Here is a 23919-nt window from a genome sequence, read left to right as displayed (position 1 = left end):
TCCAGTCACACTCACTATGGTAAGCGTATTAGATTTGTAAAACGTTTGTAATGCTTGCAAACCACCAAAGGCATTCTTTGCCAGCACGATTAGCGAAGCCGACTGAAGGCCTATGTAAAAGAAGATTCGTCTGTCTTTTCAATGAAGCCCCCAATTCAGTTGAATTGGTTAATGAACTCTCTCAACATTGGCCGAGCACCCTATTTATAACGGTTGAAGCATTTCTATATTGCTTTTACTTTCGAAACGGGTTAACACATTAATAGCTTAAGTAAAAAGTTTGTAGCGTTTTATTAAATCAAATTTAGATCGTATCGGTAAATAATATTTTGCCATTTCTCTAATAAAACGACGATGTCATTATTGCCGAACTTGTCGTATATCTCGGTATATATTGCGATCAAGTGGTCTTAACAGCGTTATACCACATGGAGAGTTCTGTAAACAGCTGAATATATGATAGGAAACAAGGTGCGAAATATGCGGTGAATACAACGAAACATCATAGTCAACCGCTCAGTATTTTTGCCGACCCATTAAGGATGGTCGTCGGTGAAGGATGCTGCCTTTCGTATTAGTCAATTTTAGGTGCCAGCTGAGAGTGGAATCAATCTCGCTTATTAGAGCAGGTGATAGCACACGTCTCTCCTGCAACCTTACCAAACATTAAGCATTACATTAAGTGGCCTGTCTAATTGTCGTTCTAGAGCCCCCGTTTCCATCATGCGTTATCAACATCTTGAAGAACAGAACGATTTCGTTAGAAATTCGACTCGATTACATTTCCTACTATCGAAATCTGCCTTTAGATAATGTCTAGTTCAACCGTTATGTCTGATGTCATGCGATATTCCCTCAACATTTATTATCAACAACGTGTAGGCCAAAGCTTGGCATGTCTTTCACATCATTCAGGTTGCAGATAGGAAACTAGCAGAAGTTTGCGTGCTATTGGCTTTGATAAAATATCTGTACCATAAGCAGTACGAATTTTTATCCACAAGTTTTTCGACACTCATCGCTTTAGTTTTGCAATTTTGAGTCGTCTTCAACGAAATTGAAAACAATGATATGTTTTTTATTTGACTTATTTTTGGGCTGTCATTTTGCGAAAGACTTAGAGCACAGCTCATTATGGTTGATCTTATTAAGGTTACACGATTCAAAAGCTACCTTGTGCGAAATACGCCATGAAATTCTTCCGTCTTCCTGACGCAATATTATTGGAAATTTTTACTCTCATCGGAGATTATCTTCTCCTTAATATGTGTTCGCACATGTTTACGTATTAAACATAAACAAACCTGTACATTGTCCGATATAGAAATAATTTTAATAACTTATTAAGAAGACAGCTCTTTATATATTATCAGCCCGTCCCTATTACGAAGTACTCAAGGAAATATGAAATTTCTGATTACCACTGACTGTATGTTTACAATTTACGCCAACGCAAATATTATATGCGTTCGAGGACAAGCCCAGCGTAGAAACGTGTACGAACTAATGCCACGGGTAGCTTATTACGCAAACAATATTAAGGGATAGATTTCGAATTTTGGGTATTTGGCTAATTATGTACAAACGTATAAAACCATTTAATTTTTTTTATACCCACCAACGAAGGATGAGGATTGGCAACACGTTTGCAACGCCTAGAAGGAAGCATCAGAGACCACACATAGTATAAATATTCTTCCACTTTCAAATTCCTTGATGTTTCCATTTTTGCCAACGGGCGAATGTTTATCACAAGTACTACAAAGATGGGCAAACGGACAGGCGGACAGATGGACACGCTTAGATGCATTCGAAATTTGAAACTGGCCAAGTATTTAGATAACTTTCCGGGCTTGCTTTCACGCATTATAAAGTTATTGGAAAAAAATTAAATATTGATTTGATCAACTTTTTCCATTTTTGCACAGGTACTACATCAGCGCCCATGTGCAAATTTTTGCACATTTTTTGGCTGGAGTTTATGGGTACGGATTAAAAAATTCCTTTTGAAAAGCAGAGATATTCTCACTTTACAGTCGTAGTACAGATAGGCTCGTACTTAGACCAATTTGGATTATTTTCAATACCTGCGTGCAAAACTTTCCAATGTTTCTTTTAAATTTGAAGTCGAAGTTCGTTTTTGCAGCTGGAACAATGTCTTAAATCGATTCAAAACTTGATGCTGCTCAAGAATATATATACTTTCTTGATTCACTGAAGCTTCCTTCTGGACGTAACAAAGGTCTTGGCAAAACGTGCAACGTACAACTTATCGTTCGGTGATGGGTATAAAAAGTGATCACACAAGGAATAACTTTTTTTTATTCTCGATAAAAATTGCTGAAAGATAATAAGTGTTTTGGCATATTCAACGAAAGCGCAAAATTTGGATGGTGCGGCTCATTGTTTGTGAACTCAGTCTTGCAAAAACTTTCTTGCCTTTCTATGACAACAATAGCTATAATGAAGTGTCTTATGATGAAAATTAGTTCACACGAATAAAATAATAATAGATCTTCATTTCACACCGTCTGCCAAGCAAGGAATCTCATAGAAAATAAAGCTATTTATGGCAACTTATATACAACTTCGAAAGCGTACGGTGTAGTAAATTTAATAGAGAGCTTCGTCAGATTAAAACGTCTTTTGTTGCGTTCAAATGCAAATGGGCTGAGACGATGAGAGCCAACGTTTGGGATAATGTGCCTCTAATGTTGCACTCTATGCAAAGATGGTCTTTGAGATGACAGATGTTTTTCTACACAAATGTTTTCAGCTTGGCTGAATAGCATGGCTGAATAGATCGAGAAGATATGTGATAAAGGATAGCTCTGAAGCGTACTTCTAGGCGTTATGAAATATATGCAATAAGAAGAAGAAGTCTCCGAATGCAAACTGTTATCAAGTTAAAGACAGAAGGTTCACATGGGCCTGTCTACTGTATGGAAATTACTTTGTTGGAAAAATTTGTGCAATAAATTACTTTAAATAAACTTGTATTAATCCTTGAAGAAATTTTTTTTTCTTTCTTCTTCAAGTATTTTTTCAATCTAAACTTTATGAGCAAAAAGCGGTTTGTCTCAGTTTCTCCAATTTGCTGAGTATATTAGGCGAAAACTGTTTTTCGACATATTTAATTAAGCTTGAAACATATCTAATAAACATAAATTAAAGCTAAAATACGATTAACGCATGTTTCGTTTTGATATTTGTAATTTTTTTCTTTCGTTTTTTTTTTAACAAAGCAAAACATCCACATAACCAGCGTAGACGTGTTCAATAAAACGCCTTAAAAAAACATTGGCAAAATGTATGCAAATCGTATGGATAAACAAAAAAAAAAAAAAGAGCAAAAAGTTAAATTCAATTAAATAAAATTTAAAAAAATTCGTTCAGAAAAGCAGAAAAAAAGAGTTTAGTAAATGGAGAAATAAGAATATATTATGAGTAAGGAAAGAAATTATATTTCGCTTAGTGATCGAGTCACTTACTTCTTTTTTGTTTTTTGCTTTTTCCTTTCTGTTTCTAAATGCACAATGAAGCTGAAGATCCCTAATAATGAAATTTTCACATTGATGCGCTGTCGTAAAAATGACGAACGAGGATAATACGGTCATTATCTAAAAACCATCATACATACATACGATGTGAATATTTCGAAAGATGGACAAGACGGATGGGATTAATGGTAACGTCAACACATGCGGGGAATTTGAAGCGATAAGAGCAAGGAGCAAGAATTGAAGGCTTTCCTCGCTATTCCCAACTAATTTTCTGAGCCGGCATACCCAATAGACAGATATACCCGATTAATTATCGATTTTATTATTCCCTTTGCTTTAGGCGGCGTCTGAGCTATGTTTCTATTTGACGAACTTAAGGGGTAATATTAGTAGTTATTAGTACTACTTAAAGACCATATAAAATTGTGATTGCTGTAGGGACATACAATTTATGCATTAAAAAAATAAAAAAAATTTCTATTTTTGACTTGACTTGAACCTATAGGTGTGTTTTTTTCTCGAAAACATGTCAAATGTTTTCACATTTCCCGTATCGTTCGCTTCTAGAATCTCAGTTAAGGTGAACTTCATAGGATTCTCTCAATAAATCAAAATTTTTCCCATTTTCGAAGGAATGTTTTTTTTTTCAACATTGACACCTTCATGCCTGCTACCCTTACCAGATTTCCGTTTACATTTTCAGGGAACATTTGAATGGCGCTGGGTACTGGTAAGCAAGATCTCATTTAAAAAAGAAACAAAACCAAACAGTGAAAGAGGCGAGCTGTGTCACGCCTTCATCATGATTTTAAAAACAATGGCAAGAAAGAATTTCTATAGTATTTTTGAAAGATATATATACGCGCTTTCATATCAAAAATCCTCAACCCTCAACCCCTCGCTACGTTATGACGTCAGCAATGAGAAATACAAGAACGATAGTAAAGAAAACCCGTATTCTACGTCTGAGGTGCTATCAGTCGTTTAAAAAATATTCTTTTTTTTCTTCCTTTTTTATATATTCGGACGGATTGTTTTTATATTTCAAAACTTTTATGAGAGTTTGTTATCTTATTTAATCATATTTCTGTTGTTTCTTTTTTTGCAGAAGATATGATTTTAATGCTTTGATAAACTGTATTTACTTTTCTCATTCTACTGTTTTGGGTAATCAGAGCAAATATTGAAATAACAAAGAGAGAAAGAAAGAAAAAAACAAAAAAGAAAGAAATTTTGGCAAACCTCATAGGGGGGACGCTATAAATATAAGCACACAAGTAGACCGAAAGTAAAATTAATAAAAAGAAAAAATTAGCAAAATTTATGGATATTTTTTGCCAACAAAAATCATTAAAGAAATTCGGCAACAGTGCTCTTGGAAAGTATAAAAATAAACAAAAACTGAAAAACAAAAACGAAATTGAAAATCAAAAATCAAAACCAAAACCGAAAAAACGAAAAAACGAAGCACACGCAAATTTCTACGTTGACGGAAATAGATATAATTGTATGATCGGAGTTACTCGCGTATCTAAGTATGATAAAATCGGATATCGGATATCGGATATAAAATAATGAGGGAATCCTTGTCCTTGTCTTTGTCTTTGTCCATCTTTAAGCGAATTTAGAATATTAACTGTCGATGCCCTAAAAATTACATACGAAAAAGTTTCAGTTGTTAAGTGTAGGCGTGTCATTTCATCTCTTATGCTGTTTTTACAGTTCTAGAGGGTAACATTTAAAAATTTTATATATTTTTTAAATTTTTTTATTCTTGTGTAATTTTAATCTATTATTTATCACCTCTCTGACCTCTTAACTGGAGCGGCCTTTGCATTTCAACAAGGACATACAGCTAGATAAATAGATAGATAGATAGATAGATAGATAGATAGATTGGTACGACGATAATTTAAGAGGAGTAAAATTTTTTTGTTCCTTGCCGAGAACTTCGCCGATAGTTGTCGTCATATTAAAGTGAATGTTCGTTAAAACCATTTATATTTAATTGTATTCGTGCGGCACCTTAATCATCAAAAAAATACTTTACTTCAATTTGTTTTTAATTTTTGCTCTTTTTGCTTTTCATGTTTATGAATATCTTTAAATCAGCTCATGTCCACACATCTGAAGTTATTTATATTTATATTTTTATTTATATTCATGTTTGCCGCACTCAAGGTGTGCCTTCTATGCATGGATGTGTATAATATTTTAGTGTGTATTAGAAACCTTCAGCCATGCACATCTGTACGTATGTGTTGGTTGTTATGATTGTTGGAGACCAAAGCAAATATAAAAATCGTAGCCTTGACATATTTTTCTTTTGCTGGTAGTCCTTGGGATTCACAAGCAATGCGTTCAAAACTCATTTTCTAGCAACACTGACTCCATAACATATGCGATGTTTTGTAACCTACATAAAGTCCTCGCTTTCTTTTCATTTTATATTATTAACTTTTTCTTTCTTTTCTATTCTTCAATTTTTTATTTCGCTGTTTGGTTTTGTCTTTCTTCACTTTTTCAATATTTGGCTTCTTTTGGCTTCTTCATCGGAAGAACTTTTTGGCTTCAGCATAAACCGAGAATTATAACGAAAGCATATATATGAAGGGAATAATGACACACAAGCGGAGAGAGACAGAAAGCCTTAAACCTTCGAAAACATCCTGATGTTTTTTTTTTTTTTTTTTTTTTTTGTTGTGTTTCTTCCAGTTTGTTGGGTGTGTAAGATAAGCTGACACTAATGGTGTTTGAAGTGAAGAAGAGAAGCTCTCAGGCAAATGCTTGCTGTAAAGCAAACATATATGAATAAATTTCATGACTTCATTTAATTAAAAATCAATTGTTCTCATATATATATATATATATATATATATCACAATTTTATAAAAAATCCTAATAGTTTTTATTTTGATTAATTTATTTGTTCTCCTTGAATTGTTTTTAATCGTATTAATAACAATGCATTCAGTAAAGTTGTAATTCTTGGGAAAAATGTCAATAAATCTTAAATAATTAATATCACTCATACGGCCCCTCGGTCTGTTTATGATAGCTCTATACTCAACTGTTATAATTGATTTAATTCAAACACGCAAATCTTGAAAAATGAAATTGACAGCGAGAATAAGATCAAATAGATGCAAGCAAAAGCAAACAACATACTCCTACTGGTGCTGCTGCTGCTGCTGCTGTTACTGCTGCTCCTCTCGGAGTGCTTTGATGCCTTCTATTTATCTGTCTGTCTATCTATCTATCTATCCATCTATCTACCTATCTACCTAGCTATCTATCCAGCTATCTATTTCTCTATCTATATATGTTACATAATTGATTATTGTTTTTGCCTATTGACCCACCAAGTAATAAAGCGCAACTCAGAGACAATCAATCAAATTCAATTTATAGCATGATGTCAATTAATAAAATGAAGTAAAAATAAAAAGCAGAAAACGGGAAAAGAAATATATATAAACAACAATAACAACATCAACTGAATGAATACTAAAATGCGGCAATCTATGTAATGTAGATAAACGAAATGAAATGAATGGAGAAAGTGCTTTAGAGTACATGTGAAAGGTTTGGTTTCATCCCTTAAAAATGGATATATAGAGAAAGTGACCGTTTTCAGTTTCTTTCAAGTGAGCGAGCAATGATTGAATTTACTCTCCCCCCCCCCCCCCCCTCCCCCTTCCCCATCCCCCAGTAATACGTGTACAATGCATGCATGAGTTTTATATATGGCAAAATGTCTTGAAAGTGCTTTTGTGCGTAAAAATTAATGTAAACACGAAACAATACACGCACATGTAATATATACATAAAGTGTATACATACAAAATGCACCCTGATGGCCGAGCAGTAATGTAATAGGGATAGTGTGTATGGCAAGGGTTGGGTCAGACATAATGGCGTCTGCTGAATGATTTCTTTTTTTCTTCTTTTATTCTATCGCAATAACACAACAAAATTATTTCCTGCCATTGAATGAATTATTTAAACACTCTGTCGTCTGTCTGTTCGTTTCTCTTTCACGAATACACGCTCTTCAATGCAATCAGATTTGAAATTAAACAAAAGCACAAAAAAAAAAAAATTGTCAAAATCATTTGCTTAAATGTTAATTCAAATTATTATTACACACAGGATAATTATTTCTTTTCATGTTTCTCATGTTTATTAAAGGTCGCAGCTGTTTATGTATTCGCCGCCTTGTTAAAGTTTTCCCGAATGAATTTTCTCAAGTATCTCGCCTAGAGTGTGTAAACGAATTAATACAAAAATACTTTATTTGTTGTTTTTGTTCGTAATGTGTCAATTTTACACCCTTGTAATTACGATACGTTATGCGAGCAGTATATGTAATGTTTTTTTTTTTTTTTGTTGTTGTTGTTTTTGTTATGTCTACAATCGTTTGTCTGTCTGCTTGAGGTATTTTGTGTGCCATGCCATGACAAAAATGCATTTGTATATGTGCGTATCGCTGTGTATATATATTTTAATTTAACGCCGTTTACTTTACACGAAACCGCACATAGCGTCTATGGTGTTGAAAACAATGATAATACTGGCGCCGCCAACATTTCCGTTTGATTATAACAATTTCCATTTCATCGCATCAATTTTCAAAGCTTGATATCAAACAAATTAAGAGCAAAATCAATAAAGGCAACTGAGAGAGTGCGAAAAATGTTTCAAATGTAAACACGAAATGTGTTGAAAACCAAAAAAAAAAAGTTTTTTTTCGATCAGGAATCGAATCACTCACTTACTCGGCTTACTCGATTCGCTGCTATTCAACGATTATATATTACAGTTAGTAGTTAGAAGCGTTTAGTTTAGTTAATTGATAAGAACAAAAAAAAAAAAAAAAAAAAAAAATTAAAATAATACCTACTCACCGTTATTGTATTTACAGTTCTTGTGCTAATTGTTCATCTGTAAGGAATAATAAAATAACGTAATTTGTTAAACTTATTTGTTTTGTTTTTTTCTTTATGTATACATTATTTGAACACATAAATAATAAATCGATTTCTATTGTTTGAGAAGAATTTCCGGTTTGCGCGATGATGGCTTTTTAACATTAAAAACTCATTACGCTTGAACGCGGGGAAGCGAACGAGCAAAGAGGAAAGAGGAGAAAAAAGTAATAAAATTCGAATTTAAAATTCGCTTAATTCATGCTTAATTTGAGAAAACAAAGTTCGGTTTATATTATCGAAGATAAAATACTGAGGTTGAGTAAAATATTTGTTGTCTTTTTAAGCGAGTCAAGCGCATTTTCGTCTTTAGTCCCTGGCCGTCGTCTAAGAGCTTTAGTATTCTATTTCAAGCATGAGAGGGTACGGCAAAGAGACAGAGAGGCAGGTTTAAATCGAAAGGAAAGCTTTTGTATTGGGTGGGATGACTCATGCGAAATTTCGCTCCACTAACTATCAGCTAATATTAACACCAAGTTTTGAAGCTTTTCAAAGATATTCGCTCTATACATCCGCGGATTATTCAAACAAAATTATCCGGAAACCCCTTGTACAACCCACTGAGTACTACTGAGTAAGCAAAATTCTCAGACTTGGAATTTCGATAACACAACAGCAATTGTCGAATAAGCCCTTCAACCACGGCGAGTAATAGTTTAATATTGTGGGGTCAGCAATTGCGATTAGATATTACGTTCTGAATTTTTGCTGGAATTGGAAAATCGATGTTCTGCAGTATTCACGTACACTCTTTCTGGTTGCTATCCTAGAAAAAAGTCGCCTTCGTTCATCTGCATAGCATTATTCCCGTCATTCTAGTCCCGCATGCTTACACAAAGACGTCTGTCATATCCATGTCATATCAAGTGGAATAATGTCCATTGTGTCAAATCCCCGACGTTAATAAATTATTAACGGAACGTCTATCTACTAAGGGTTCGCCCTTGCAGATTAGAGTACCTGGCCCCACACTTCTATTACATAAACCTCACGAATTTGCTTACGTATATCTAATGAAGCGTTTAATGTTTATTTGTATTACGTAATGATTTAGTAAATTATAGGATTTACTTAAATTTAAATAAATGTTACGGTTCCGCACTCATTCACTCATTTCCTATCTGATCCTTTTAAAACAAAAGAAGCATTGTTAATAATAATAACATAAGTGTTACACGCTATAAATAATTATAAAATCGTTATTATGTAACGTGAAAATCTGTCGTATAGCCGCCTTATTTTAATGAAAACTTAAATCATCAAATGTGCGATTTTCATAACAATGTTATGCAACTTTGTTTATAGTAAATGAATTTACGGTTTTTTTGATTCTGTGATCATATAAGCGAATTAATTAATTTGGTCAACAATTATTGTTTATAAAGTGACGTGCAATAACTGGCATTTTTCTTAACTGTATTAGTTAACTGTAACGTTATTGATTCCTTGAAAATAATTTGAAAAGATAGTAAACAAATTTATGAAATATTTGTTTATATTATATAATACGAAGACTTAAATATGTCTGAGAGTGTCTTTGGAGGCCTCTTTTCGAATAGAGAGCCGTCTCTTTTGAATTTTTTCCCATTTTTTAAAATATTTCTTTAAACATCGTTTGCTTCCGAGGTAAATAGTAAAAGAAACAATCGCTGACATTGACACATGCATTGAATTGCGGAAAAGTGGAAAGGCGGCGAAGTAACGGTAGACATTCATCTGATATTTGTTGCCTTCCTTCGTACACCATGCAGAAGTTGATTAAAAAAAGCCACACTCGAATGATGAATACGTTGTGCTTCATTATTCCGTGTCCGCTTGACTATTTCGAGCAAATATATAAAAATAGGCTCTCGCTTATGCATCGTGTTACCTATCGGATGCATTTTTCGAAAAGTATTTCTTAGAACGTAATAAGGCCGAGTATGATTTGCTTGTTTCCCTTTCTCTTTTCTTTTGTTTTGTTTTAATTTTCTAAAATTTGTACGAATTTTCTTTTTCTTGAACTTTATACTTTGAACTATTTAAGAGTACAGCAACACTTGCAATGATTTAAAAGTAAATGTTCTCAGCTATTGCCAATTAGTTGTTTATTTTATGCCAATTAATTTCCTTTTCTTTATATACATATATATTTCATTCATGTAACACATTAGATAACAGGCGCTTCGCGCCTCTTTGTCTTCATCACCACCCATTATCCAACACCCACTGCACTTTGTAATTATACATATATAGACGCATACATGCATACATGCATATATACGTATGCAAAATGCAAAAAAAAAATATGTATTTCATTTAATTCCCATTCATTATCCGTTGAAATGAGTTGTGAATGAACAGAAAGATAGACAGACATATACATGCACACACAAATAACTAACTGACAAGCGCCACTTCACTTAGTAGAGCAGCAAGAGTTTTATTTAATGCAAAGTAATGGTGGCACACAAATACTGCCAGAATAAGGCACATAAGTGTGCCAAACAAATTATTTAAATAATAAAAAAAATGCACAAAAAAAAAACAAAAAGGAAATAGTGACCAAAATACATATACACATACATATGTGTCTAAGCAACGCAACGCACAAAGCTGACAATTGACTCAATAGCACAATATGCATTAAATGAGGTTTGTACCGAATTGACATTCTGTATGTACAGAATAGTTAAAGTTGTACATGCTTGCTATGCATGCCATGCCGTTGTGCCGCTATACCGTATTAACTGCATGAGCTTACTTTCCTATGCATACAGAGCTAATTTTTTGTATATAAATATATATGCATTATTTGATTACAATCTTGTAAGCTCTCTAGATATAATTCCCCAGAGAGATGATAATAATAGCAACAACAACAACAACAACAAAAACAACAAAAACAAGAGTCTAGTAACAGCAACAGTAATTGCTGTGCTTCCTCTTTTATTGTCTGCTGTGCTTTTAAAGAAACATCCAAATGATATTCATGTTGGCAATCATTCAAAAAGGTTACACGAAGGGCTATGAATTCCTTTTCTCTTTTTGTTTTTTGTGAACCTTCACCGAACACATGAGTAAGTGTTAAACGTTGTAAAAAGATAAGAACATAAATATATATATATATATATGTATATATAAAAGTTTTTCAAAAAGTATTTATTTATTTTTTTTTCAGAAAAAAGAGAGAGAAATTTAATTTTCGAGTATGCAACAATGAAAAATGATGAAACGGACTAATTTTTTTACATTTTATCGCTTTTCAGTTATTAAGCTAAATGCAACTTTCCATGGCGCATTTTAATTGTTATATGCAGAGTTGTATTTTTTTAAGGCATTTCCTATTTAGTTACATTAACATACATACATACATACAATGCATACTTAGAGTTATAGTGCGCACTACAGATATTGCATTAGACGTAGAATGAAAATATATAATACAATATATGTTATGACAAAAGTTTGCTTTTCGCTTTTTTTCGCAAAAAAATTATTCCGAGAATGTTTTTTATGTGCTTTTTAATAGCTTTTGCATTCATATGAATACACACAATAGTAACGTACGCGTACAAATGTATATGTATGTAAACATAAAATATAATTTTGTTAATGCAACAAAATTGCAAAAATTATTCTCTTAAATGTCTGACATGCATTGCTACCCGTTCTCCTGTTCTCCTATTTGCATGCAACAATGTAAACGTGTAATAAAATGCAAATAATGGAAACGAAAAAAAAAAAAAAAAAAATTAAAAATAATAATAAAAAAAAAAAAAAAAATGAATACATACATTGTTCAATTCAGGGGTACAATATGTAAATATGTATACGCGAATCCAGTTATTAAATGAGCACACACAAAATCCCAGCTCTTCCCTCTACCTATTCATTGTTTGTTAATCAAGATCGAATCACCAAGTTAATATAACGGTTCTATAATATCTATATAATTATTTAATAAATTCCTTCATTACATACAATATAATTTATATTTTTATTCTCAAAAGCAGAATTATTTTGCTTAATGAAAAAAAAAAAAAAAAAAACAATTTTTATTTTTATTACAAAGAAGCGAAGAATACCTACAAATTCGCATTGCTTGCAATTGTAAATAAAATGATTTATAAATAAGGAAGAAAACAGTGCCCTGTCACTGGCGATAATAACCATAAAATGTGAACACAAATTGACCTTAAGTAAACGAAATTATTTGCAAAAAATTAATAAAACTTTCAATTATGAAATATATGCAATAATTTGCGCGCGCGCAAACACACACTCGCACAAGAAAGAAGGAGAAACAACTTGGTGCTATTTTCTCCTCATTCGAAGACTTTAAAATTACGTCGACTAACTTTGGTAACACAAACCTTATCAAATACCGGACTGTAAAGCGTACGAAAGGGGCAAAGTCTAAATATAATCAAAAAAAAAAAAAATCATTATCATATTTATTGACATTAAATAAGTTCAAATATTAAAGAAATTCGCTATATATTAAAATCTCAACATCAACATTGACCGGGGGAGGGAGGTTAATAATTCGCAAGTTTACGACTATATTTGTGATGTTTCTGGCGAGGTTGCGTTATCAAACTCTCAACAACTCAAATTGTCTGCTTCCTTCCGCCCTGGAAGCCGACGTGAAAAAACGCGATTATGCTTTTTTTGTCGTCCAATCGTTAAACTAATCGATGAAATTCTTGGATCATCCATTCTTTATCAAGGGGGACACGATATTCAAGTGGAATATGGAAAACTTGAAATCGATCATCATTTTGTAACAGATTGATAACGGGCGATGAAACATGAGCAAGCGTGTATTAAAAAATCTCGCATTCTAAGACGGTCGAAAACGCACACGTGACGCACCAAAGCTCGCATTGATTGCTTAATTGCTTGTAGAGAAAAGAGAAGGGAATCGTGAAGTATGATCTGCATCAACTTAATCAAATACGATTGCGGTCGTTCTCTTCGAGTGCAAACAACTAAAGGCAAACAAAGGCATAATCGTTCCATTACGGCAAAGCCAGATCATATACATCATCTTTCATGACTCGGTAAGAAGCTAAAAAAAGCTGGGCTAGAGAGATCTAATCTAAACGATCGTATTACCATTTGCTTTGCTTTTTGCAGAATCCTCTTCGCGGTGCAAAGCTGAGAAATCTCGAAAATTCTTTACTGAGGTCGGAACGTTTTTTCCCAAGAAAGAAGTTATCGATCAAAATGCCGCCCATTGCTGGGCTCAACAAAGTTCATTTCAGCTAGACGAAAACACATTTGAATTTTGATGAAAAAATGTAACGAACGTTCTCCTTGACACTATACACACACGCGCATACATACGTGTTCTTGAACAAAAGAGATAAAAACATACAAAAGATATTGAAATCATTATACATCACAAGTGCTCACAAATAAATATATTTTTCCTTTAAAGTTGGCATAAATAATAATATTTTTAATATTTTTGAAAACAAGATGATAATTAGTGCAATGTTTTTAAACGATCCAGTGAAGGATAAGCAAACTATGTTGCTTTGAGCATATACGACTGGCGATATATAATATAATTGGCTTCAGAGAATCCGAAGATTTTCATCGTGCCGTCTCGCTATTCATTAGGCAGAAAGTGTTTCGATTTAATCAGTCAATAGACCAGTCTATAGTGTGATATAGAACCGAAACATTTTTGAACACAATTTCATCCTCTTCAAGTGCAACTTGAATTCAAACGGTGCAGTGATTGTTTAGACTTTCAGCATTAGTTTACTTGTGCGTGTCGCAAGGAGTTAAATGTTCATTTAATTATGATTAGTGTATGATATATATTACATTGTACACCTATATACACACGCTTATCTACATAGGTTTAAGATCGATTTTGTAGTTTTTGCAAGTGCCCTAAAGACGCTGAACACGTATTCTTTGCATGTCCAAAATACCAAAACGAACGGCACAGAATGCAGACGGAAATCGGACAGTTTCCTTCGCCCGACGATCTCGTGACAAATGTGGTGGACGGCGGCAGGCTTTTAAATAGTGCTTTTAATAGTACGGGATCTTGCCAGTGAAGACCACACCCAAGCGCTCCAGCCACAGAGTAGCGGATGGGAGTAAAGAGGGTTAGAGTATCGCGACTGTGGGTGAGACTGATCGCCTTTCGATGGTTTTTCACCTCAAAACAAAAGCACCCATTACTTCTATTGTATGTGATTATATGATAGTACTACATAGGATCAACTTTCAGGACAAATTCGTTTTCGTTATTTCCGAATTTCGCCTGAAGAGAATCAGAGGAGAGGAAAACGAACAGACTTTTATGATCGTAATCAAAATGTCAACAACCAAATATGGCTAAAGCGAATAATTTATTGGCCCTTAAAATGAGCAAACTACTCGTATTTGTACTCCCTCTCGAAACTGTTCAAATGCAAAAATTAAACAAAGACGCGACACGCTTGACCAGCCAATGCAGCTGGCAATTTGCGAGAAAATTGACAACAGTTCACATTATATATTAATTTAACCGACAAAAGGGGTTAACATCGCCGAAGACAAAGTCAATCAAATCGAAGGAGTAGTGAATCGTGATATTCGAATGAATTATAACTAGGTCAGAAAAAGCATTAAGACATTGTAAGTGTTCTGAAAACTGCAAAGAAAACAAAATCAATTCAGAAAGATTCGGTTAAAAACGTGACATTGCTGGAGGCACTTTACGTAACAATATACAATATTAATGGATAGAGATTCCACAGTCTATTCACTTGTCAGAAAGTTTCTGGATCTATATATGAATTCGCGTAGTTTCGGTGTGAACCAAACACTTTGCATCAAACTGTTGTAACATCTTACTTTCCAGTTAAGAAGAAAGCCTACATTTTACTTCATGGAAGAAAGATCATAGATGATGCTTAACCGAAAGCTCGAATCTAACTACTTTTTGGTTTTTTATTATATATTAAATTATGCAATTTTTACTGGCATTGGATGCATAATTAAATAAATTAAAAAATTCAATTCAATTATAAAATGTGTTTTCCCACCCACCCACATAATTAATAGTTTATTACGATTATTTTTGAAACAGAAAGCATTAAAAATAATTATTATTATACTATTTATGCCTATGAAATTATCGGGCACGTCTCGAATAAGAAGAAAAACAAGACACTTTTGTCCCAGTAATTTTTGGGCTTAGTGGCCTAATGATATCTGGAATAACAGCTATCTCCACAAAAGTTAGTATAAGAATACATATGTGTGTATAATGTTTTCGCCGACTATTTCTTGAATTTTCAGTCGCTCTTAGCTGCAGCCTCAAGTATCATTGAAACTTTGAAATTTAAAGACTTGGCTCTCTTCCGATTCCGATGATTATGAGATAAACCGATTTTTGTCTGGATCATATGTACAGTCTGACATTTTCATTCGGGTTTTCTTAGCACGTATAGTGGATGGAGTCAAACCTATTACTTTTTGCCAAACTTCTTACAAAATACGGCATAAGGCAATTATTCGTCCTTTCGCCATAATGGATTCTTGGAAGCAATACAAAATTTCCTTATTTTTTTTGAATTTCTTTTGAAATATCAAATGTCATAAATTTCATTTCTGTAAAAGCTGCGTGCTATGTTACCCTTTAAATATTATTAGCGACCTTTAATTTTTCTTTCTTCCCTTCACACTTTTCGTTTTTCACATTTTTCTGTTTTGATAATTTGAAAATAATTACACAACTAACATTTGTAAAATTTGTGTGTGTGTGTGTTTGTGTGTATGTGTGTGTGAGCTTATGCTAATATTTACGTATATAAGTAAGTTCATATTTGTTAAAAACTTAATGACTTCACTTAACATTAATCATACTGGCGGTCAGTTGATGATAGGATGATTTTACAAACGATAATTAAATTTGAACGAAACAGAAAAAGAAGAGGATGAAGATGAAGAATTGAAAAATTGAAAAACAACACCTCATAAAGCAAAACATATATATATATATATATATATATACATATATTGAAGAGTGAAAAGTTTAACGAAACGTAACGAACAATTTGCTCCAATTCACACAATATGTTAATTAAAATGCAGTACAAAAAAACAATCGACAACAACAACAATGGGTCAAAAAATATATAGACAACGTATCCCACCGTGACTGTATACTAATCTTAATTATGGTATAATAATCAAAAGGAAAACGAATGATAAGTGCAGGTAAATACCATAGAAATCTTTCTAAAAACTTTTTTTCATAAATAATAATGAGGAATCCCTTACTTTCTTACACTTTCCAACCCTTCCTTTCAGTAATGATATGCAAGAAGGACCCCATAGAGTACTCAGTCAGTTGATTTATTCGCTTATTCGCTTATTTAGATATAGTCGGTCCTCAATCTGCTCGTCCGCATATTCGTCTGATGACTGCTTTTTTGACTCGCTTTAGACATGTCCTCCATTTTATGGTTCGTCCGTGTCTGTTATCGTAAGCCAATTGTGTCTGTCACATGTCTTCGATCTGTTGCTCTATCCATCGAATTAAGTTAAAATTGGTAATAAATTTTAATGATAACTAAGGAATTAGAATTGCAAATGCGTGCAATCGTTCTATCCTTCCTCACTTGTCGAAAATAAACTTTCAAAAAACAAAAAGTGTTTGCAAAATTGCTTTAAATAAAAACGTTTTTTTACAAATGTCGCAAGACTGATTTAGATGATTTCGACTGATGAACTAATCAATTAACTAAACACTTAGCAATTTCCGCTCAAGTCAGTTAGTCAAGATTCACACTACGACGGATATTATATTTATTTTGCTCTTCTTCTTCTTCTTCTTCTTCTTCTTCTTCGACTAAACACATATAATATATATATTTTATTAAATTTCTTCAAAGCGAGCATTAGAAAAGAGAAAGTAATAAGAAAGGAAACAAAATTTAATATGTGGTTTTAGTGTTGAGAGACGTGAGTGTGTTTGTATGTAATGCAAGTACAAATTAATTCCTATATAAATATATATAAATATATATAAAATATATATATATATATATATATAAATAGGTTATTTGATAGCATAAGCGCTTATACCGACAAGTTGCTCGAATAAAAGAAAGTACTAAAGAGGAAGAAAAATGATTAACTTGAAGGTAGACCAAAAGAAAAAAAAAAAAAGAAAAGAAGCAAACAACTATTATTCCGTTTGCACACTTACCTTAAAGACAAAAAATCTGCAGAGAAAAGAGCGGGGCCATCAGACACACAAGATTTTTTATGTAATAGTGTACTTGCGCCGCACTTTTTAGTATAACAAGACCGCTCCCTTGTTAGCAGAAAATATATCAATGAAAAAAAAAAAAAAAAAAAATATAAAAGTTCATGTTACGAACAAGTATTGTTGTTTTTTTCTACCGGAGTAAAAAAGTGGCGGACACACACAGTGCGGGACAGAGGTGACGGAGAGCACATTAAAATTCAGAATTATGCTAAACACACATGTGTGTAATGTTCAACATAAAAACATCGCTTATGCGAGTTATTTTATGTACTTTTTTCTTTGTTTCTTTTTTTTTTGTTGTACGGAAATCCGGTAGGTTTTTGCGCTTGTTATACGTACTAGGTGTAGATTTTTTTTTTAACTTTTTTTTGCTTGTTTGTTTGCTTACTTTGCTCGTAATGTGCAAATGAAGGTTCATAAACTTTGTTTATGTTTCATTGGTTGTGTGTGCAAAAAAGTGTATCTAATTTAAAACTTTGTTTTAGAGTCAGTCGCTCGCTCGCTTTCTCACTTACTCACTCACACACTCGCTCGTTCGCATCAAACCACCTACGTACGATCATTAGCGGGCGTTTCTAATTAATTGTCTCTTTTTTTTTTTTTTCTTTTTTTTGCAGCTTTGCTTTATGTTGTCTACGAGAAATGAAACACACAAATATACATATACCCATATATATATATATGTACATATATATAATGTAAATAATGTGTTACTGTGCCAGTGGCTTTGTGGCATTTAATCAATTTAAAGAAAATCTGCGTATAATGGCTCCCGACTTAGCAAACTTATCGAATAAATAAGGTAAGCACTTGCTTTTGCAGTCTCTCTCCCGTAGCTTAATGCACCAAAACAAAAAAAAAAAAAAACTCTTAATGCCATCCATAGCTAAGTGAACATGTGGTACTGTCGCCGATATACTCCAAGCTAATGCTTACAGCTGAAACAGTTTAATTGATTTTTCTCCATTTGATTTTATTAATGTAAATATTTTTAGTTCGTCTTCAAATTGTCTTATTTATTGTTTACTTCAAGTGCGTTTCATAATTTATTCACATTTTGTTGCTGTTGTGCTGTCGCATTGTTGTTTTTGTTGTTACGCTTTGTCGTTTCTCTTACTATTCAAATGCTAATGATGACCTTGTTTGTCAGCCAGATATATAAATATACTTTTCGGTTTCTCTTTCTAGCACGCTATCATGCATGGTGTTCACCTTTGGCTTAGGTATGTGTACTAGCGGTGCGACTTGAATTGCTTGTACTTTTTTTCTACTTTTAACAAACATTGAATGAAATCTTGAACTCTAGTAAGACAACTACTAACTATACGACGAATTGTCACGGTTATCGCTTAATTGGACGCCGGTCCGCCCGCCCGCATGTCTCTCTGTCTGCCTGTCTGTCTGTCTATGTACTAATCTAGCCTATCCGCCTATCTTCAATCTTCAGTCCGTTGTACAGAAATCTTCTATTCCGTTTTCCATTCAAACAGATTTTAAACAAAATATTTGCTTAAATATATTAAAATCCATTATCTTGTAGATGATTGGCGGCATTGTGCTATGGTTATCATATTACGCTACGGTTGATTGTTTATCACAAAAATTTTTGCAATTTTCATTTGTGCACGCGCATGCACATGAAAGTGTGTGCACGTACGCTTTACACGGCGTACATGGTGTCTATTACAAAAAAAGGGCTCTTCTTCGTTCATCAGTTATATGTTAATTAATTTAAATAAAATTTTAAAACAATACATTTTACGCTTTTCGCACCTTCAGATTAACATAGCGATCGGGAGAGAGAGAGAGGAAGAGAGAGAGAGAGAGAGGGAGAGAGAGAAAGTAAGTAAGTAAGTAAGTAATTAAACCGATTTCTTAATAAAGTGAACCGTGAACGATTTAACTTGCAAAATCGTAAAAAAGTAAACGTAAATCATTTTAAATTACTTATCATTTTATTAATGCAAGCAATGCGTCCAAATAGATATTCATTATAACAATGATTTTCACACCTGTTGTATTCATAGAAACGAAAAAAAAATCCATCGTCTATACATTCAATGACAAAATAATTAATCATCGCAATCAGAAATTCGCCTGTGGCTGAGTAACAAATCCGAAAGCTCAAAATGAAATTTGTCGGAACGTTATGATGCCGCACTGGTCACCCAAGCAGCGTTTATCGTATACGAATTTTATTTCTTTATATCTTTTTCCTATTAGAGATTTCATCTAATGATAGACATTAGCCGCTAGCTGCTAAGTTAGAAAATTAGTTAAAATAATTGTGTACGGCTTAGAGAGCTAAATGCAAAACACGAGCTCCACCGGTCAAAACAAGCAAGACGCCACCAACGCCCACATAAACTAGACAAAAAACAAAAACGCAATTAACGATTCGAATAGTGTTGAAAATAATGAAAAGGTTAGTTCTCCATGAAATATACACAAATTATAAGAAGAAAAAAAAAAAAAAATAATATCTATAGAATTTTCTGTATTTTTGCCTGAAGGTGTAAAACATTATCAAATATAATATATAAATAAATAAATATATATATATATATATATGTTAATGCACCATTTACTGTAATGTTCGAAATGTTTGTAAAGTTTGCATTATTTCTCTCTTGCATCTCTCTCAGTCTTTCTCCCCTTTTTTTTGTCCCTCTCTCTCTCTCTCTCTCTTTCTCTTTCTCTCTCTCACTCTTTCACTTTATTCTCCTTCGTTGTGTATCTTTTTCAAACTTATAATTTCCAAGATCAGTAATTAAGATAAATTACATGCATATATACACAAATACACATACACAGATACGTTAAGTTCAACTAGTTTATTCAAGTGTGCATGCAGATACATGTATGCTTCGCCTTGAATTAATTATATTGAAATCTATTTTCTTTAATTTGATTTTGAATTTCATTTGATTACCCAATCTCTAGATCTCTGTTTTTACCAGAGCGACTTGCAGCTATTTTCTACTTTTTAACCTATGGATTTTATCTCAGTAGTTATGTACATACGTTTCGCAAAAAAGTCAGCTAAGACCAAAAGAGGTATAAACTTAAAAAAAAATGTCATTACTGTTGCGTTCAATGTGATAAACCTTTTGTCGGCAAAGAATGCTTAAAGCGCGCGCGTGCACTTCGTCACAACCAGTTTAAGAATCTAAGAGTTCTGTTTCTTTCCATCAGTCTTAAAATTTTACAAATTTGTAGAAGATGCTGAAATAACGCATACAGGCGCATATAAGGTCGTTTTACTTCGACTGAAGACGTACTTTGAAGGTACTGTTTGAAAGTTGGAATTATCCTGGCAGTGCGTCCTGCGCCGTGCCTTCGCAGAACATAGGGAACCTCCGCTGAGTGACCGGTCAATACTAAGTATGTAAGAGATACCCTGTATTATATACATTTCTTCTACTCTCTTCGCCCGCCTCAGAAGACAATCAGAAATTAATCTATTCCCGATGCGGAGACTAAATCATAAATTTTATAAAAATACCTTTGATTTGCAAGATGGAGCAATGTGAAAACAGAAGTATCTTCTAGAGATTGAAGGTAAGTTTCTCTTTAAATTATTTCGTTGCCCCGATAAGAATACATACGTTGTACGAAAGACGACAAGTGCCACCATTCACGCCTTCTTGCCACTATGGAAGAGGTGTAAAGAAAATTCTCTCTTCTTTTCTTCCTTAAGGTTTTAATGCTCCTCCTAAAGACTGTCTAAATGGCTGACTGGATTTAATACGGAATTAAGCAGCGTTCAATAATTCGCGCTGAACTTTTCCTTCAATATCGGAAAATTATAATAGTGTTTAGCAGAAAAACGTGTTTCTCTTAACGATGTAGAAATTTTTACTCTTCCACAGTTTTTTTTTTTTTTGCTACTATTTTCTTCTTCTTGTTCTCTGTGTAGGCGTACATGAAAAGTTGTCAACATAAATTCATTAGCATTGCTCTGGCATAACAACTATTTATTCATTCATAAATAACTTTAAAAAATCATTCATAAAATGCATTGAGTCATATAGACAAGTAGTAAATGAGCCAGCCAGCCAATCAAAATTTAGTGTAGGTTTCCTCAGCTTTTTATAGAAATTACAACAAAAACAACAACAAAAAAATCCAAAAATATTAAATACACACAAAGAAAGTTCATAAGCGTCATATCTCGCGTACCCTAGCGCCATTAAAATCTCTGGCGCCCCAAAGGGGAATGGGATACACTTTATTCTTCACCTTTTACTTCCCTAAAGGTATTGTTACGAAAAAAATTTATTAACCACGTCGTGACATCCACCATTGTTAATTTAGAATTTAACAGACTTACCTTGGCGCCTTCTACTCTCCGTGTCCTTTTATTTGATACCCATATCAAGGCCTTGAGGGCTGAGGGCTTGTTGCTTTGACCAATTTGGCCCAATTTTAATATCAACTTGCCTGCGAAAACTTCCAATGTTTCTACCAAGTTTGAAATAGATATCTTCATCTGCGCGACCACGAGATTGTCAACAACGCATAGACGGAGAGACATGGCCTAATCAATTCAGAATTTAATGTTGATAAAAAATATATACATATTATCGGATCTCCGAAGCTTCCTTTTGAGTGCCGCAAACATTATGAAAAAATAAGTATTCCCTCTATCCGTCAGTAGTATAATAACTAATAGAATAAATGTCGGACAGTAAAGAAATTGACCTGTAAAAAGTTTGTCTTCTGCAGGTGCCAACTTACGGACACAAACGCATTGATCACGCTATTCAATCACTTAAGAAATGGGGGCGGAAAAAGCATTTTACAGTTAACTCATCAAGAAGTGAATTCCATCAGTCTATTTAACATCTATCAGTGGTCAATAGATTTGTATTTAATTTATTATTCCGCCTCCTTCACCCAGAAAGTTGCGAGTTCAAAAGTCTAAAAGTATCGGAAGATGTCGCCACAAGAAGCTTCAAATTTGAATTTAACAAAGCAGTTTTGTTATGTACTATACAGCATGGCATATTAACATATAACGGGTGCAACATATGCTTAGTTTCACGGTGTCCGCTGAGACATGGGTTAAATAAGCAGTGTTTAACCATTGGCCGTGAGTGAGCGGGGCAGTTCTCGTCATTCAGGAGGCCTACCTAAAACCACATTGAAGTCATGATTATGGGCCATTTAGCCCTTCTGGACATGGCGAGATCTATTTAATACGCGCCCTCGCGTAACAAACGTGTCGAAACTCCTGCACGTTGAACTCCCTACATCCGACTACGCGAACGCTTGTAGTTGTAGGCTATGTAGCTTAAAATCAATTTTGAATTTGTTTTATAAATACACCTGGAGTGTATTCGAGGAGAAATATCTATATACAGCTCTATGCCCTGCCCTCAAGCCACTACTACTTCTTAGATCAATAACAATCTTCTCGCGATAATCTTCTCATTATACACTAATTGAGCTTCATAGCAATCTAAATATATGAAGAAGAAATCTTCGCTCAGATCTCTTCCTATACACTCCTTGACTTGCTTTGTCTATAAAGCAATAGTATTTAGTTTTGTTGTTAAAAATAAACTTAGCATTTACACACATAATATCTTCGCAGTGTTTCTCATCAGTGGCGGGAGAAACTACGACTCTCTCCCAAGCCGCAAAGAGTAAGCGAGATCATAGACGTGACTATTCTCACCTCCTATTTCTGTTGGGAGGTGGACAAGCAGGAAAGTCCAAATGGTAGAGAGGCTTTTCGGTGTCTGCGAGCTAACGAGAGAGACTTGGGCTATCTATAACTTGGCGACAAATATGCTGAAGGATAGTTTCGAGGTACACTGGAGGAAGCTCGCTACGAGCACTTCTTTCCTCATAGACTATTGCTAAGGAGGAAATACAGGCCGTAACTGGTAACAAAAAGTGCGTTGATATAGTAATAATCGAGAGCATGTACCCATGCCAGCATATCAAATGTGGCAGTCGACCCGAGCTCTGTGGAGGGCGCCAGTTGCGCAAAATCAAGCCGTGTCATTGAGTACCGTTGCGTAAAAACTGTCATTATAGCGTACCCACGTTAAATCCCCAAAGAAATCTGCTTCTTATCAGTCAATGATAAAGAAACTTGTTATGAATATTGTTGTAGTCGGGCCACTGCAGTGTGGACGTAATCAATGAA

The 23919-nt window shown here is 33.7% G+C and overlaps 1 protein-coding gene across 3 annotated transcripts in view; it reads right to left on the bottom strand.

Moving 5' to 3' along the window:
* The window catches only part of LOC119643073 (activating transcription factor 3), a 53256-nt gene that overhangs the window by 22620 nt on the left and 6717 nt on the right, over positions 1-23919 (bottom strand). For 2 of the 3 annotated variants that reach the window (XM_038042443.1, XM_038042425.1), the window contains exon 2: positions 8411-8447. The exons of the other annotated variant lie outside the window; for it this stretch is intronic. The gene's annotated coding sequence lies outside the window, so the exon portion shown is untranslated. The remainder of the gene's footprint in view (positions 1-8410; positions 8448-23919) is intronic. 3 annotated transcript variants of the gene reach the window in all.

This window comes from Glossina fuscipes, unplaced genomic scaffold, assembly GCF_014805625.2.
Source record: "Glossina fuscipes isolate IAEA_lab_2018 unplaced genomic scaffold, Yale_Gfus_2 0, whole genome shotgun sequence".
In the NCBI taxonomy this organism is placed as follows: domain Eukaryota; kingdom Metazoa; phylum Arthropoda; class Insecta; order Diptera; family Glossinidae; genus Glossina; species Glossina fuscipes.
This window is presented reverse-complemented; position numbering and strand designations above follow the sequence as displayed.